At 34.6% G+C, this 19,933-nt stretch overlaps 1 long non-coding RNA gene across 1 annotated transcript; it reads right to left on the bottom strand.

Moving 5' to 3' along the window:
- Positions 1-1,416: 1,416 nt before the first annotated feature.
- Positions 1,417-9,545, bottom strand: LOC134532747 (uncharacterized). Its single transcript, XR_010075176.1, has 2 exons — positions 9,416-9,545; positions 1,417-1,709 (listed from the first exon to the last, which is right to left on the bottom strand). It is a non-coding gene; the product is annotated as an uncharacterized LOC134532747 (long non-coding RNA).
- Positions 9,546-19,933: the final 10,388 nt, after the last annotated feature.

Raw genomic sequence — 19,933 nt, 5'->3', positions numbered from 1 at the left:
CAAAGCAGAGCAGCGCTGTTTTTTTTTGTGCCCACTCCGCTACTGTGCTGCCTCTGCGGCAGGATTGCGAACTCTGTAGAAAGTAGTTAGCAACTTACACGGTAGATCACGCAGTTGTGTCTGTACAGCATATCGACGCTACACTCAGGCCCATTTCACGTCTAGTTTATTAATTTTAAATGTATATTTTCTTTTCTTGTTTTTTGATAATTGTTTACATTTTTATATCTATTCATTCAAAGATTTTTTTACTTTCGAACAAACTTTTCTTTCTGATCGAAATCAGCACGGAATAAAATTAAATTTTCTGGGAAAAATTGGGGAATATTAATTTTTTAACACGAGAGCCCCCTCATTCAAGAAATTCTGAATCTGTAACTTAATTAAAATTCTAATTGCTAAATTTGCAGTTATTAAACATTTAAATTTATTTTTTACATTTCATATAGGTTTAAGGGAGCATACTTAAATTGTATACAGAGATTTTTTTTAAAAGGAAAATTATGAATTAATATTTGCCAGCGAGATTTAGATTAGCTTGATTACGATTATATTTAAAATTTTAATAGATCATGCTATCAGCGATTCTATTCGTTAGAAGTTCTGTATATTTGTATTGTACTTTCTCCTATCCCCCCTTTTTATCCTTTCTTTTTAACAAACAGCTATTTACCACCACCTTCAAATAACTACATTAGCTACATCTGATAGAGGTTCCGATTGCACCTACACATTTGAGTTTATCTATTGTGGGACCCCTAAAAATTTACATCTTGAATTTTATTGTCCGTAATAATTTAACTGGCAAAGACATTGGGGACATTAATCCAGTTTCTATTTACGGTATTTTTAATTTCTGAATCAAAAACAGCTCACTATTGACTGGATTGTAATGTAGCTCCGAGTTTTCGCCGGTTATCGCATATGGGGCCATAAACAGTGAGAAAAACACTAGATTATTAATAACATTTCTTGAACGCTATCGTGGATAGGGTGACGATTTTTATTTTTTCATAGTAAAAACTAACATTTTTTTGAAATGTCGATGTAATATTTCATCACAGTGATGCTAAATATGTTTTTTTAAAAAGCTAATTTTGTGCGTGATTTTCAGTTGACTGGAAAATAACTGTAAATAAAACAATAGCAGTTAAGGTCACATCAACTAAACAAAACAATGTCAAAAACGGGTATGATCACAGCGCTGAATTTTACAGAAAACGATTGTTAAGTTTCACGTGGGAGACTACCAATGCCAAAGAACTAGTTTGCGCTGAAATCACGTTGACCTTGAACCCCAAGAAAACACTCTTAAATGAACAATAGACTATTACTGAAATAAGGATAGACCAATAATTTTAATTATATATATATTTTTATTTTTCAACCAATATGTATGTACATCCCCCCCCCCCCCCCCTAAATAACAATACTTCACATATCTGTCCACAAATTAATCACAATTTCGCAAGTCCACTATTTTCTCTCCCCACTGGAGCTCGGCTCGACAGTGTCTCTCTCTACTGTTCGTGCCTGATACCTCGTGCCTCAGTACCAACACACTGCCTCGCATCACTCACTCGTCCGCCGGTTCGTGTCACCGTCTCTCGTCGCCCGCCATCGCTCACCAACGTGTCACTCATCCTCTTCACTTCTCAGCCGGGAAAGCTGGGGGCCTCGTGCCAGCCATCATTTAATCACTGATGCACCTGTAATGTAAAATGTTTTGTTATTATTTCCATGATAGCGCATGCCTTAAGATAAATGAGCAGAACCATATTCAAAATTTAAGTTCCAAGTTAGCTCACAAACATTTGTTTTAAGAAGTTTATTTTTCAAATTTCCTGCACACACACCCCCCCCCCCCCCCTATATTCTCCGGAGGCTATTCGATATCCCGCCCCCAGGTACCTGTTGGGGCCCCTCTCCAAAAATAATAGGGCCCTGAAAGTCTAGGGCTACAACTGCCTCCATCCATCGCGGCTGTTAAAGTCTTGGATGAACACATCCTACTATAATGTGAATGTTTTGAATTTATTTTAATGAATTTATACTCGCTCCGAGAATTATAGTCTCTAGTCTCGCTCATTGGCAGGTGTCGCCATCAGCCTATCTCTTACTCCGCCGCAGGAGTACAACTGGGAAGTCCCGACCTGGAAATGTCTCTTAGCCCTCGGAAGTGTGGCGTCGCCAACATCCGGAGCTGCGATAACAATGGCGTCTTAGTCACCCCACTAGTTGCGACGGGGGTCACGGGACGCGCAAACTGTACCCCGCCTCGTCAGGGGTGTATCTGTTTCAGTGAGGCGGGATGATAAGTGCGACTCTCCCTGGTTCTTCTGGAGCCGTATCGCCTCTAAGCACGAGGCTCTGGACTGACGCGCGGTCTTCTCGTCGTGCACAGTACAACTATGAGATCCCAGCGGTGACCGTAACATTACATGGCGGAGAAATGAAGATAAAGGTGTAATGTAAGTCCCTTAAGTGTTTCAAGAATCTGTACCGATTGTTTCATGCCTAAATATTACTCTATAACACACTTCTAAATATTTTAACTCTTCTGAAAATACAGCTTACAAACTTAATCAGGAAATCTAACTACTTACCGGCCCTCAAAGAACTCTTAAATGTTGTTCGTAAACAGACTGCTCTCAGATATTTTGAGTAGTTTTCAAATTGCGTTGTTTTTCCTGAAGCTATCCCCGGACTCCACGGCATAGAGGTGTGGTTTTCAGAAACAATATTAACATAGAGTGTTCATAACAATTTAAAATAGCTTGCACCTCATTTTAAGCCCGCGTTTGAAACATCAAATATAATTTCGAAGAAAACTCATCTGGGTGAGCAAGATGAGATAGACATCAATCATTTCTCCCACTCAGTCACTCCCCCGTTTGCATTTCATTTCACCCAGTCTCTCAACCCACCGTTGAATGTTTTTTTAACCTATTAAAAATGAGATCATCTCCGTGTGTGTGTGTGTGTTTTGAACTGACTTCCTCCTACTCAAACATTTTCGACGAAATTTCATATCTAAATATTTTCGCATTTTTTATATTTGTCTTTTTCCGTAAATTATTTACAATTTGTTTGCAAATACTAGTATTTTACTCAAATCCCAAACAAACATACAAAAACACGAAGAAAAAAAAATTATACGACCAAAAGTTCATCAATACCGTTAAATCAACCCTTTATACTTAAAATAACAAGAAGAGAAATATTTTTAAGTAGGTATGTCACTAGAATAGTTACATCGGTTGAATGGTTAGATCACATGCATTTCACCAAGACAAACTGAGTTCGATTACCAGCGGGATAGACTTCGATTAGTCTCCGGGAACAATTAATTCCCTTAGAAAGTCGCGAATCAGTACGATTATAACTTAATAAAACTCACAACTTACAAGCACACAACTTTTAGCTGTTGTACCACGGTAGAAACACACAATGCTGAATCACACAACTTAAAAATTTCCGTACCAACAAAAAAACTTAACTTTCAGGCTAAAACCGTAACAAAGTAACAGCACGTTATTTAAAACCACACAGCATCGAATGAAATAACTGAAAAACATCATAACTGAAAAGCTTACAGGAACAACTCATAACTTAGAATCAATTTCAATACACAAATTATAAATGTCATAACTTTGAAACATAGGTACTAGGTACCCTACTTAGTACGATTGCGCAGCAGTAAGACACAAATTACAACTTTGAATCATCACAAATAGAAAATTATTTTTGAGTGTTTCTAAAATTAATTTTCTTCCCATATCCGGCTCTTATTATCTGAATGTCAACGATACCTTATAGCCTACTTAAATGCATACAATCATACATTAATTCCATCTTTCATTCTTTCATTATCGCGTCGTTTCTTTGCGTTTCCGACAGGCGTATGCAAATGAGAAATTTCTCTTACTCTCTATTACCCGACATTTTTTCCCAAATAAATTAGTAACAATACACGCATAGTTATTTACAGCTCCAGTAATAATAATACTATTATATCTGTTTATTCGTAATAACTTCCTACAGAAATACGAGTAAAGTTTATAATTAGTGCATTCTTAAGCATTTATTCTTAAATGTGCCCAATTTAATAAGGCCTAGATGCAATCAACATAGTATCTACACGTGGAAAGTTATAGCGATAAGCACTTATACAACACCAAAGTAGCATAGTAGCCTGGCTACAACACATATACACTTAAACACATTCCTTTGTTTATTTTGGTTGTATAAGACTTCGAGAAATTAGTGCTACGGAAGTTGGTCGTGTATAATTTATAAGGGGGGAGAAAAAATTAAAACCGAATGAAATCCATAAGAGCACAGGAAATGCAAAATTAAATGCAGAAATATTTTGTTTTCTCATTCGAAAACTAGGCCGAATATAATTAACAAAATAAAATATTCTGTACAATATACTCAAGAATATTTATTTATTTATTAGATAAAGTTATGAAATAACAACGTAGTAGGATTCAGAGCTTATGATTGGCCGAAAACATATCACGTTTGTATGGTTTTAGCAATAACCTAGTATTGTTAGAAGTGAAAATACAGGTCCGGAAAGGGAAAACGAAATTAATTAATTATAATCTATTAAGATCAGGTATTTGTACTTTTTTCTAAATAAATATCTACCTATCTGATCTATTGTTCACAAACTAACCATACTTGAATAAGTATGTAATTATTTAGCACACGGATAAACTTTATACGTGTCCCTATATATATATATATATATATATATATATATATATATATATATATATATATATATATATATATACACATTCACACACACACACACATACATATATATATACACACTTATATATATACTTATAGCCTATATACACACACATAAGCAGGCTACTTTGGCACCAACTTGCCTAAAGAAAATTAACTTTAAATACGACTTGATGGATTTGATTGATCGAATTACACTTATAATTGTGCTTTCACCTGGCAGCAATAAGTCATCCCCTTTCTAACTTCAGCAGTTAGTAATATCGTAATTATTGCAACCAAAAATTGCACAAGCTTTTTCAGCAATAATAAATAAACTCAACTGCAGAAAACATGGAAATAACGTACATTAATTCCGTTGTCACTACGCCGTAGGATCAAGCGATGCCACTAAAATGCGCTGCATAATGCGGCTCGTTTTTTGACGTTTTTCCTATTCCTACTACAATATTTGCTATCCATTAGTAAATTGTGTGTTAATTGTATCCGGGCTTTCAAGCCTTCAAGCTAGGTAATTAGACAAACGACATTAGGGTATTATTATTATTATTATTATTATTATTATTATTATTGTTATTATTATTATTGTTATTATTATTATTATTATTATTATTATTAACCTGTAAGGATTTTTTTTCATGAATTCAGAACCTGGGACAAGATTTCTTTTTAGTGTCTACTGTAGTTCTGCAACTGCTTACTGGATACTAGCGCTATCACGCAGCGATTGTAAGAACTAACAGCTGAATAGACTGGCGGTACCGGTGACTCGAGTTACTTTGTCAAGCGATTTTAGAAACCGGAACGAGCTTCATCCTAACCTTTACAATTTGTAGCCTAGTTCATAAAACTGTATCTTTTGATATATATATATATTTAAAAATTCTAAACCATTTTAAAGTAATAAAAATAAAAATAAAATAAATTTTTTCACTTCGTAACAGCACCGCGAGATTTTTTTTCGATAACATTCGTTTTCTTTTGTTCGTCAGTGAAAAAAAAAACTTAATATATTATACTCATCACTGTTTCATAAATATTATAATATTCTTGTTGTAAATTAACAACAATCCAGTGTCTGCAAACATACATATGCATATAGACACTCACTGAAAGTACACATATTTAAAGACATCGTTATGCTAGTGATATATCTTATATTACTTTACCATTTATGTGCGTATTATGGTATTATTAATTATAGGACGAGGAATCGATTATCCAACAGCAGGAGCGTACGGAAAATTTCATTTCAATGGCGGCTCGGTTTTATATACCTCTCTCATATATATATATATATATATATATATATATATATATATATATATATATATATATATATATATATATATGGTTTGTTTGGCTAGTTGGTAAATTTCAATACCAACGAGTAAACCATTTCCGCTTCCCCATTATTTTTAATGATTAATTGATAGGGTGACATACAACTTAGCATTCGCCAATTCATTATGTGAAACGTATGTGACGTTTTCTTCCTAACCTGTAGTATAACTAGCCTTAGTATAACGATGTCAGTTTGCTCAATTCACTTACTTAATATCTCTGTGTCGTCCCAGAATATGGCTACACATATTTATGCAATTTTTGTATATTTTCTAGAACGATTGCGCAATAAGCCTTTGTTGTTAAAGCTTTGGCCGCTAGGCAGCAGTCTTAATTCGTTAACTAAATTTGTTTTTACTAATAGATTTTTTTTTAAAATTAAGTTAATAATATACATGCTTGTACACTGGCAAAGTTTTTTGTGTAATTATAATTACTTCAAAATCACTATGTTCAAAAAATAATATCATGTCCTTATGTTCTTTATGAATTATTGTATAAAAATGATCCGTAATGAACTAGTGGAAAAAAAAATTACCAAACAATAATAAAGTTTCTGTTGTATATTCAGGATGTTGAAATTACATATAACTGTTATTACGCAAAAACTTTTCTGTTGTATATATTTATGCTAAGGTTTTTCAAATGCTTTTAATTTCCTTTTCAAAAATTCGTTTATTAAGGAAAGATATTACATATGGTCGTGAAGTCATGAAATACAACTATATACTTATATATATAAATAAAATATATATGTATATATACATATAGGGTAAATTCAGGAGAGATGGACCACCTTTTTTGAAACTCTTATAATTGTTATTTGTCAAGATATTGGTGAAGTAAATTTCGCTATGATATTCTGGTGAACTATGTATATGAAAAGCAAAGGTATATGTAAAAAATTTACGTTAACAAAATGAAGAAAAATGTTGAAAAATTTTGTAGTACTGGTCCATCTATACCATATACCTAGGGTTAGATGGACCAGCCTATATGGGAGAGATGGACCAGCATTGAGAAAGCTATTTAATCATTTATGACTAACTTTAAATGCATATTTAAGCACTCAATTAAACAAAAATCGTTTCTGACGTACAAAAAGTCTACAGTGCCTATACATTAACATGTTTTACAAGGTCTTTCTTCTTTGAGATGTAGTTTTTCAAAACCCGTAAAAATTTTATTTCTTTTTTTCCACATACATCGCACTTATTTTCGTACTTTTTGCAGTTCTCATGCACCCAATGGGCACACACTGTGCATTTAATCCAGTCTTCTGTACTTTTTGTAGTATTGTAGTCCTCCATTACACTCAACACATTCATCTTCGTCCCAGTCACCGTCATCACTGTCATCATACAAAATTGGCTGAGAAAATCCTTTGGTGTTTGGTTTTTTATGTTTGGTAGGCCTAACAGTCCTAGTTAGGATAGTTTCTTTTCTCCGTCTTTTTCTTTCTTCTTGTTCTTTTATTTTCTTCAGTTTGTCATGTTTTCCTTGGGTAATACGTTGTACATTATTCTTAGAATTTAGTACTTTCGAAACACTTGCATTCTTACCATGGGCTGTAGTTTTTTTTTGTTAAGATTGGAATAGATGAGATGTTGTTCAAAATTTTTGTTGGCGTGGGGTTGTCGACCTCTTTGACTCCGGAGACACTGGTGGGCCCTGACGAAGTTCCAGGAGTCGCCAGTCATTCATCACTGATAGGCCTGCATTTTGTACAGTCGCTGATTTGGACCAAGCACATCCTCGCAACTTGCCAAATTGCAGTCTCGTAATTAGCCGCAATGGGTTGTTCCTCATGAACACATTACATTCTTTGTTGCAGTTAGACTTCAAAGATTTAAAAAAGCTTCTGTCAAGTGGCTGCAAGAAATGGGTCGTGTGACTAGGAAGGCTAAGCAAAATTACATCATTTTCATCAGCGAATTCAAGCATTTCCACACTGCTGCAATGGGAGGAGTGTCCGTCAAGAATCAAATGTACTTTTCCAGCAGGCATTCTTTGCAAAAAGTGATGTTTCAATCAGTCGAAAAATAATTCAGAGGTAATGTAAGCAGATTTCACGTTCATTACAATCATGGAACCCGGAGGCATGCCATCACTGAACTCCTGTTTCTTATTCTTCCCTTTAAAAATGCAATAGGGAGGAATGTAGTTGCCCTCACCATTGAAACAACATACAACGGAAATGGTTTCACCTTTTTTTCTCCAGATGTAACAGTGCTGACATTTTTTGATCCTTTTATTGCAACAACCTCTCCTGGTTTGTTGTTTAGTTGCAACCCACTATCGTCCACAATTTAAATGTGCCCAGGCTTACCTATCAAATCATTTTCAGTCAAAACTTTTTCTAGTAGGTCAAAATACTGTTTTACAACTGTGTTATTCATTCCGAGAGCTCTATTCTTAGAAATACCCTCTGACTTTCAGACTGAGATTTCAGGATTACGAATCAGAAACGATTGCAGCCAATCATAACCTGCTTTTTGGGCGTCTAGGTCAAAGTTGTGTTTAATTTTCATTTATTCGGCTAGCTGGAAAGCCATTGACCGCACATAATCCAGCGATGGTGTAAAGCCATGTGTTTGCAGTTTCTAAATGTGAAGTACAATTTTTTTTTTTTTTTTCATTTTCCGTGCCCAACAATGAGGATTTCAAATGACTACAAAAAGTTGTTAAAAATTATTAAAGGCTGTACGAGGTAAAGTGAGCACTTCGCAACTTTTAAATTCGAACAAGAACACGCGAGTAATACGAATACTTCATGTAATAGGCTCATAAGCGATTATTTACATCCTATTTAAAATTGGCCGAAAGATAATAATTTGATCGAATGATAAAAGTAACTATGGCCTCAAATTGCTCACTTTACCGCATACAGCCTATATTGTATTTTTGTTTTTAAGTAGGCCTAACGGAGAGAAGAATTTACCTTAAAAGTTTGGAAATTAACATACAAATTACTTAACAATATGTTTTGTGACTAATTTTTTTTGTAGAAACGACATTAAAAATCTACAGCATACTCATTAATAATACGTAGGCCCATTTAAAACTATGGTCCATCTCTCCCACGATGGTCCATCTCTCACACTTCATTTTGGTCCATCTATCCCGATCGATAGGGAGAGATGGACCAGGCCGCCATTACGTCCCTGTTGTGCCCAGCGTAGCTACAGAACACTACAAAGATATGTTTAGCTTGTTTACATGTTGTAAGGAATGATGGTTCAAAAATATTGCAAAATACTGTCTCTACGACACAACTGCGTTCACATTAACAAAATGTTTGACCTACCTGTTTTCTATTTTCTTTAATATCTTCTCAATTTACTCATACAAAAGAACTAAAACAACACATCACGCGCAATACAGTTGCCATACAGTAAATAAAGTACTAGTACAGAGTGGACACTCAATGCTATTGCAGTTCTACGTTTTTTTTATTCAGAAATGCCCTAGTTGCTATACAAAAACGCAAACTTGACAAACATTAAAACGAAGTTGCAGTGGCTTAAAACCGAGATAAAGTACCTTCTTGAGTAAGACTTACGTTTCAAATTATAAATAAATTTTAATTTAAATACAACATTGATCGTAGAAAGTACAATTTGCAGTTAATATGCTTAAAACACTAATTTGAATAGTAGGGACATTTTCAGCTTCAACTGAATGTTGGCAAGCTTGTGACTTTTTTCGTGCATGCATTAATATTTATAAAAATATTGATTTTATTTTTTCCCCCTTATAAGCAAATCGTTTAACTAAATATCGGTAAACGTAACATATAATGATTTAGGAGAGCAATATTTTTAAAACAATAAGTAAATTTCTTACCTTCCGGACAGTGTTTGCCTTAACCTCATTTCGGTTAAAAATGTTTTGTTTACGTATCATAACATTTGTTAAAATGCATAACATGTAACATATTTTCGGATTATATTAAATTGCTGCCTTTTTTTTTATGTCCAAGAAACAATTTCTGTTCTAGTAGAATCACGTTGATTGAAGTTAAGGTCAGGATTTTCGTAGGTATCTACCGAATTGCATTACAAATCGCAAACAAAACTAATGCAGGAAAAAACGTGCAAAAGTATTTAATCATTAACACAGGCAATGTGTATTTCTGGCAAAATTTAACTGCCTAAGATGTACAATTTTCCCACAAAAACTGAAATGAAGCTGTTACCAATGGCATCTAATTCTTTATGGATTAGGTGAAAGTACAAATCTTTCTCGTATCTTCACTTCTTGAAGACAGGTGTATAGCAATTTTTAAGGAAAAAAAACACCTTAATTTCAACATAAAAATTAAAAAGACACTTCATTTTATCGCAACCCTCACCTGGGTAATTGTTCCGTATCACGTATCCAAGTTTATTCCTTGATCCTGTTGGCATGATCATGTATGATTTATCCGGTGGCACATGATGATTGCTGTTTTAATTAATGTTAAAACAGCAAGCATCATTACCACAAGATCATGCCATTAGTATCAAGGGATAGACTTGGATACGCAATACAAAATTTTTACCCACACCTCCCTCTCGACCTAAAAATAAAATTCATACAAAACATTTAGACTAATTGAAGTACATAAGCAGCAAGTTTGAGCAGAATTTGAGACTCATTGACATTTAGAACAGTACCTAAATATTAATGTATTGTGTGCTTGTCCTCAATGTGCGACTACACACTACCTAAAAAGAGGAAATTCTGTAGGGCATGAAAACAAAATGCTCATCACTATTTTAATTACACAAAACTTTTATTTTGTTTCGTTTTAATAATTTACACATATCTAGTTTCGTCAAGCGGAAACTTAAAGTAAAGTTAATTATTATTATCTCTTCTCTTGTACCAGTAGTTAACACAACACGTAGCCGAATCAGGCATGTTTCATAACAGTGATTTATAAAGTAGTTCATGAAATCATTGATATTATTTAACGAAATTACTATTTCAACATGATTGAAACAAAATTTCCTTAGAATTTTTTTATTAAACCTAATATTGCTTAATTCAACGCCGACGCCATTAATTATGGTGTTGTTGGATAAACAAGTGATTCAACATGCCAACGAAAACTTGTTTATTTTCTTTTAATTAAATATATTATTTTCATTTCAACAATACCAATTTATGCCATAAATATGATAAAATGTTAAAATAAATGTAATAATTATTTAATCAACGTGGTATTTTGATTATAATTTTTGTGCTCAGATGTTGGATAAAGTTGTATAGCAACTAGAAAAATGCGATTGCTATGCCCTATGGAGTGTCCCCCCCCCCCCCCAGACAGTTGCCACGACACATTCCTACCAACCATGGCGCTTTCTATTAGCAAGTTCGTGAACTATGCCACCGGTCCATCTCACCCGGTGGTCCATCTCTCCTGGATTTACCCTACATACTTAAATACCAAAACCATTTACACAAATTTGCTGCAATTAATGTAGTCTATGTAACATGTAAATTATGGTATGTAAGTGAATAAAATAACCTGAATCAAATTTTATATAATATTAATGTCTTCAATAGAATTAATTTTTAGTAGTTTAACAACAGATTATCGATGGAAATTCGTGAGACAATGATGTTATCACGAGATTTTTTGAGTTTTTATTTAGGTCTTCAAAACAGTAGATAATGATTTTCGCTTAACCACCTCAGTGGGTAATAATATAATTTTTTACAATTTTAATGCCTTCAATGGCTTTAATTTTTAGTATTTAACAACAGATCATCGATAAAAATCGTGTGACAATGATGTTAGTAAAATATTTTTTAGTTTTTATTTCACTTCAATTGCTATTTTAATGCGTAAGTGAATCATGAACAAATGTTTTTGAATTTGGTCTACAATATATTTGCATTCATTAGGGCTTCTATTACACAATATTCGTCAAAGTGTATCTAGGCATTTCGATATTCCGCTGAAAATAATACATAGCAGTAGAAATGGGTAGATGGAAGTGGGAGTGTTCAAAAATACTATTTATAGTGCTTGCTCTAGGAAATTACCTACATATTTATTCTTAATATTGTAACTTATTCCATTTTCTCAACCTGAAGTAGATATCCGTATTCATCACTTACATAGGTAGAAGTTGTAAAGTCATTAAAATAAAGTCAAATTTGCTGACCAAGAATGTTATAAGTATGACAGAATATTTACAGTACATAGTATAAATACTTTCTTTTTTTCAGAACTTCGGAATAAAATGAAAAAAAAAAAAAATACATAATGCCATCATTTTCAGTACAAGAACGGCATTTTTGTCAGAATATAGAAAAAAATCTACGGCAGTCACATTAGTTAAAAAGTACAGTAATTTTAATTTTGCGGGTATGCTTACAGATAATACCACTAGGATCACTTTAGTAATGTTTCTCGTGCCGCGATCATTATGTTACTCGCGTGCTAGCGAGGCAAGGCCTTCCTGCGAGTCTGGATGCATCTTGTGTTACGGATAATTAATGCAGAATTAATTAAATTAAAGACCTACTGAGAATAAACATATGTCTTGCTAAAACTTGTCTATAATGCCAATATTTTGGCGTAGAACGTATGAGAATGTTTCAGCTCCAGTGATACAAATTATGCCTGGGTGTGGTTAGGTATTTAATACTTCATTAACGCAGAAGTAAAAACCGTGTTTACAAAAGGAAATTCGCACGTCTTACATTACTGGCAGCTCAAATACTGATCCCGTAGTTACGGGAACATACGTACTACATCTGTAGTCACTCTACCACATTTTTTAAATCGCGCGATTATAACTCCCGCTAAGCTAGCCGAGTCGATACGATCGATACTGTCGATTCTTGTCCCTAAAAGTGGAAATGCGACACAAAACATCTACAGTAAAGCCCCGATTTAACGAAGTGCTATGGTTACTGAAAATGTTTACTCTAAATCGATGTTTCGTTAAATCCGATTTACCGATTTTCAACCCAATTATTGGAAAACCATATTTTTTGTCCAAGACGTGCAGATTACGTATCATATCACGTGGTAGTAACTTGTCCCCGCGTCATCTGACGCTATAAATATCTTGAGAGTACCTACCTACGGTTTTTACAACATGTCTCACGTTACACAGTGGCTTTTATCTGTGGAGACACCAACAATGCAGGAAGAAGTCCTCTTAGTTGCTATACTGTAAAAATACTTTGTACTTTTAACAAGGAACATCCTTGGAAATTCAGTTGCCAACGATACCACTTGTAAAACTGCAAGACAGAGCTTTGTAAAACTGCCAATGGTACAAATATCTCTACTTTGAAATTTTACAAGTGATATCGTTGGCAACTGAGTTGCCAAAGAATATCCGTGTAAAAATATCAAAAACATTTTGTACAAAGTAGGCTCCCTTCAGTGTTCACGGTGACAGTTTTTTTTTCCACCATGGGACGGTATTAATTATTTTAAGAAACTATTTTAAAAAACTGTTTGCATCAACGTTTTTTGAAAGAAGTAAATGTTTATTTGATTTTTTTTCTTATAACTAGTTTTCACATTTTTGTTAGTAAAATTTTTGACTTTTTATCCGGAATCAGTGACCCTGGAAATCCTCCTAAAGCATACCTTCGCATTAATCATATTTCTTGCGTTTGGCCACCGTATGTATCTTCCATTTTCAAATCATAGTTTGGTCTTGGTATTTGTACATACAGATTTTGAAAACCTCTGCTTAAACATTTTTATTCTAACCCACGTTCATTTCATGTCTAGGCATTTTTTGTTGGTCGCACTGTGCGCCTAAGGAATTAATGAAACAAAAATTTTACTGTAATAACTTTTAATTAAGATATCAAAACATTTTTCTAGCTAAAAATACGTTTAGCTTATTTCAAGGACATTTCATCAAAGTCTTTCAAGCAAAGAGAGGAAACGATATAGTCCTATTTGTATTTGCTTCTCTGTCGAGGACACTTCTGTAAAGAAATTCTATCTCACCGCAGTAATTCTCAAAGGTTGGCGGCCCTACTACAGCCACATAATAGGCTTGATTACATTTTTATAAACAATTGAATGGTAAGCCATTTTCTATGAATAGTAAAATTTTATATCAGGGTGCTTTTAAAAACGTTAGGATGTAACGAAGTTACAACTTAGCGGAAAGTAACTATCTAAATTTGTATTTATCATTACAATATGTTACAATTTATGGTTTAAGTTAATGTAACTAACTAAAAACTTAAAAACTGAAAGTCTGCATTTATAATACCTAAATAATTATAAATAGGTACTAGAAAGGTTGAGTAAATAACACATTCACGCCTTTATTAAAACATAGGAGAAAAAAAAAACTAACTTCTTATGAGCCTTCAACACAGATATTTATATTTCATAGTAATTAACTGTTAAATTTACTTCGACGGTGATAACTCGTCCATATACGTAACCTCGGAGACGGAATTTTCGCTGTTTACTAATGCTAAATTGTTATGTAGAAATTTCTCGGAAATAGATCGTTTGCCAAGCACGGCTCCAGAAAAAAAAATTGGTTGTCTGTAAAGTCGGTTTACGGACGATAGTTTAACGTGACAACGTCATAACAAAACATGGTTGAAATGATTTCATACTTTAATGAATAAAATAGAAACATTTTTATTTTAATAATAAAAGAATAAATACTTGAAATTATACTAGTAATCATATTTTTAAAATGCCGAAATTGTTGTTGTAATAAGAAATGAAAACCACATTAACTTTTCACTTCACTTTATAAACAGTCGACGAAACAGTTCACGTGTAAATAACTTGTAATTAATTTTAAAAACTGGCGTAAAGCTATAAATTTTAAATATAGTTATGAACAAGTTTTTATATAAATAAATTGTAATCAAATATCTAACATAACCTATCATTACTGCACTCGTCGACTGATGCTACATTTTTTAATAATAAAAGAATAAATACTTGAAATTATAAGAGTAATCAGAATCATTTTCTTACGTACATTGTGACGTAGAAATTATTTCATATTACACATTTATAAACAAAGTTTTAAGTTTTCACTTCTGTCGGTGCGGCGAAAGCGTACAATGAGCGCAACGGGACACAGCGTAACGGAACGTGCGCAACGAGACACTTTTTCATGCGTGCAGCCGGCGTTCATCGATTTATTAGACGTCACGTCAAAAAGTAACTTTTATGTGGCTTTAAAACCAAGTAAATAAAATGTTTATACAATAACTTCATGATGTAAGCACACACATATTTTAACTTTCAAAATAAATTTACCATCGACAGTGCAAGCTCTTACATATTTTTTTACTAGCATATATTTCTATATAATTATTGTACAGATTGATTGTAAGTTTGTTTGCAGGAAATCAACTAAAAATTGCCTGACTAGTTATACAAATTATATTTCATTGTTATGAAATTACATAATTCATGCTGAACGAACAACATATGAACACATAAATTAGTTCGTTACTGAGGTTAGACACACGAAACTACAGTAAACTCGTGGAATAACATCATATCAATGTTAAGAAGACTACAAGTGTCCGCTCTACCACTCTGGTTCTGGGGTAGAGCGCCTGCCTTGTGACTTGTAGGACCCGGGTTCGCGCCCCGGCTCCTCCAAGGCGGATTGCCCAGACAAAATGGTGGCATTTTCTCTGGTAGGAATACAATCCCTTGTAACAAGTCAGGCTACCAAAGAAACGGTGGGTGGAACAGAAAAAAACCTACCAGGTGGCTTCCAAATGGGGAGCCCGTTTCTTTTCTTGGGCTCCCCATGCGGTGGCCATTCCGGGGGTTTCTCCGGGGGAACGGAGTTTTGCAAATATATATATATATATATATATATATATATATATATATATATATATATATATATATATATATTTAGTTTTGTAGCGTTTTAGTTTTTAGTAACTGTAGTATCATCATTCCAACATGTTATAAATAAAACTAAAAAAAATTTTGCTTTTGAACATAAAATATTTGTACTAAGTGTGTATCAGTCAGTGAGTGGTTGTATCCCGATGTTGTGTGTTCAACTATTTATCGGTATATATTTTCTTGAATTATTATGTATATGTATGTTTGTGTGTATCAGTATAATATCCATATACAAATAAAATATTCTATTTATTACAACATTTGATACTTTCCAACACAATCTAATGATTAAAATAATTAGGGCCTATATGTTTTAATTATTCTTATAAATTTGCAAATGCAATTTTATGGTATTAGGTGTTCCGCAAAGTAGTAGTTTATCTCAACTACCCTTTAATAGTTAATAAATGATATTTCAACTGTAATCAGAATTGATCAAGAAAAGATGTTGATGAAAAAATATATTAAAGGAAATATGTTTGTGAAACTATACAGCAAGATATTTCAACTGTCCAGATCTGATTTTTCAAGTTAACAAACGTCTGAATTACAATAGAATTGTTTGTATATAACCTTTAGTAAAAAAAAATTGGTTGTCTCTAAAGTCGGTTTACGGACGATAGTTTAACGTGACGTCATAACAAAACATTGATGAAATGATTGCAAACTTTTATGAATAAAATTGAATCATTTTAATTTTAATAATAAAAGAATAAATAGTACTTGAAATTATACCTACTAGTAATCAGATTTTTATAATGCAAGAATAATTAACCTTTATTGCCGAAATTGTTGTTGTAATAAGCAATGATAACCACATTAACTTTATACATCACTTTATAAACAGTCGACGAAACAGTTCACGTGTAGATGTAAGTTGTGTGCTGCCGCTGTCTTTCTTCTCCTCGGACGCATAGTCTAAGCCAAGCGTACAATGATCGTAACGGAACAATGTGCGTAACGGGACTCTTTTTCGTGCATGCAGCCGGCGTTCATCGATTTATTAGACGTTGTCACGTCAAAAAGTGATTATTTAATGGTTTTAATAAACTTAAAGACCAACTTATATTTCAATCCTAGTAGATATAAATTGAGAGTATGAAATTGTATGATATGTATACAGTTTTTCAACAAACCGTTAACATGTGCTTTTATTGCAAAACTCTTCAATTTTAGTACCTATCGTATCATTAGTAACAAATTACAATTTCTGTGTGGTCTACTCCAAAAACCATGAAACATTTATTTTTGTAGGATTTTGGGAGTTCAATTTCTTTTATTTATGTACTATAGTAGAGTTTTACAACAAACGTTACATACACACGAACGGTTGATTGAAAACGTTTTATCATTGTCATATTTCATGTAGGAAGGGTTGATATTTAATTTGCCTTAAAGTTTCTTAAACCATTAAACAAACACTGTTATGATTCATAAAACCTTTTATAAACAACTGACAGTATACTAATTACACTTCTTTAGGCGCTTTATGAATAAATGGCGGGTGAATTTTTACGATGCGCGCGCACACGCAACGCAATTTTCACAGGATGAAAAAAAGGCTACATAGGGGGCCTACAAATAAACATAATACCTATATGTGTTTTTAATCTTACACTTTGGTGATTGATATTGAATACTGGTACACATAATTAATATATATATACCTATATATTGTTCATATTAGTATACAAATTGTGTTTATAAACTTTTTAAATTGTATTTTTTTGTGTATTTATTTAAGGAGTAGGTAGGTATGTATCTATTATTTTTTTGCATTATAAATTATTACATTATTATTTAACACATAATCAAAAATAATAAATGAGAAAAAATCAGCTTTTTTATTGATTTTTATTATTAGTTAAATCTTATCTCGAGTATTTTACTAAATTAAAAATTTTTTACGCTTGTTTATATTAATATTGGGTAGCCTACTGAACTTTTATCAACATTTTTTAACTTCACCGAATATATAGCTACTACATGCATATACTATATCAAACGTATTTACCTACAATATCACTCCAGTCCTTATTTATTATTTGATTTAAATTAATTACTTGCATTCAGAATTAAAGACAATTTTTTTTATCACGCCAAGGAGGTAAGTGAAGTTTGTAACGCGTGTACATAAATAAGTACATGCACCCATTTGTTTAAAATCACGGGAGCGGCATGATGCAGGACATGTTCGAAACCCCACGGGTCCACCTCGCGCGGGGCCCGGCTGACTGCTGAGCGGTGGGAAGGGACGACATGATGCTGACGCAGGGAAATGTAAAAATGTCACCGACTGCCAGTCGTAATCGGATGAGCGGCAGTTGGAAGAGTTTTTGGGGCCGGATGACTGGCAGTCTCGAGTCCTTTTTTATTTTATTTATTACAATTTTTTTTCTCTCTTCTTCTCCCCGCGGCCGGGAGACGTTTGTCAAGTTGGTAGCAAGCTTAGCGCTCCGCAGACGGGCACCCGGGACGAAGGGTTTTCTCGCCCTCTTAATTACTTAATGAGAGCCTCTAGCCCGTTGGAGCCGGGGAGGAAGTTTCCGCGGGTTTGGCTGTTGCGCGGTTGTTGCCCGCGCGCCGGGCCACGCCTCCCCTCATTGTCGCGTCCCCCTCCCCCACTCGCGCACTCCCTCCCCTTCAACAACTCTCTTCCCCCCTTCTCGCACCAGGGCCGATTGTGCTTCCCTGGTTGGCTATAGCGACTACTCGGCGCAGCACACCCACTCCCTTCAAGACAACCCCCCCTACCATAGCTTTTTTTCACTTTATTTGAAACTAGTGGAAATGTAACGGAGGTTCAACCCTCCCTTACAATCCCCCCTTCCTTTTCCATTCCTTCCCCCTTCCCGTTCTTCCATTCGCAGCCAGCCCAAACTCAGATAACATCTCTTCTCTCTTCCATTTACCATTCGAGCCCTCACACGTTTCTCATCTGGTTGGAAATTCTCGACCCTTAAAGCCCTCTTCCCCCATTCCACCGCGTCCATTGTCTTCTTCCTTGAGGGTTCATTCCCTTCGCGGATTCACGGAGCGCGCGTACCGCCGTATGCTGGCGACACCTTCCGCACAACACATCTGACAAGCACGCGTCTCTTCTGCTCTCGTGCGCTACAGATGACTAGGGATAGGAAAAATTCGCGGGTTCATTTCGCGACAGGCTAAAATACAAATAGTTACACTTCAGTGCTGCCTCTGCTATTGGCTCACAACTCACCTGGATGACTCTGGGCCAATTAGAAACGCCCAACCAAAGCTTTATCGAATCACAGGCTGCTACGTTGGGACGTCTCACAAGTCGGCAGCCAATGGGTGGGTGGCATTTGACCGAGTGTACGTAGAACTATGGAGTTCATCCTGCAGGTCATTGAACCCGCGAATTTTTCCTATCCCTACAGATGACTAGAGACCCGGAAAATTCGCGGGTTCATATCGTGTTATGCTAAAATTCAAATAATTATACCTTAGTGTTGCTTCTGTCATTGGTCCAATGTTAATCTGGAGGACTGAGGGCCAATTAGAGACCCTCACTCATAGAAGTGTCGAATCACAGACACTCAGTCGAGACGACTCACAAGTCAGCAGCCAATGAACAGTTGGCATTTGCCCGAGTGTGTAGAGGATATTGGAGTCTATCCTGGAGGTCATTGAACCCGCGAATTTTCCGGGTCTCTACAGATGACTCAAGTGTCTAGCAACTCATGAGTAGAGCCACGGAATTTTCGCGCATTCATTAAGTCGCAAGCTAGAATGCAAACCTCCACACTGTCGCACTGTGTTCATGATTGGACCGCAGTTATCTGGACACGCCCCTCTACGACCGTGAGCCAAACGATGTCCAGCTAGGAGAGAAGTAAGCGAATCAGGTAGTGCCAAATAACAAGGATGAAAATGTTCTCGCTAAGAAATCAACCAATGGGAAGTAAACATGGGTCGAGCACACCT

Source organism: Bacillus rossius, chromosome 6, assembly GCF_032445375.1.
Source record: "Bacillus rossius redtenbacheri isolate Brsri chromosome 6, Brsri_v3, whole genome shotgun sequence".
NCBI lineage: Eukaryota > Metazoa > Arthropoda > Insecta > Phasmatodea > Bacillidae > Bacillus > Bacillus rossius.
The sequence above is the reverse complement of the archived record's forward strand: the minus strand, read 5'-3'. Positions and strand labels throughout refer to the sequence as shown.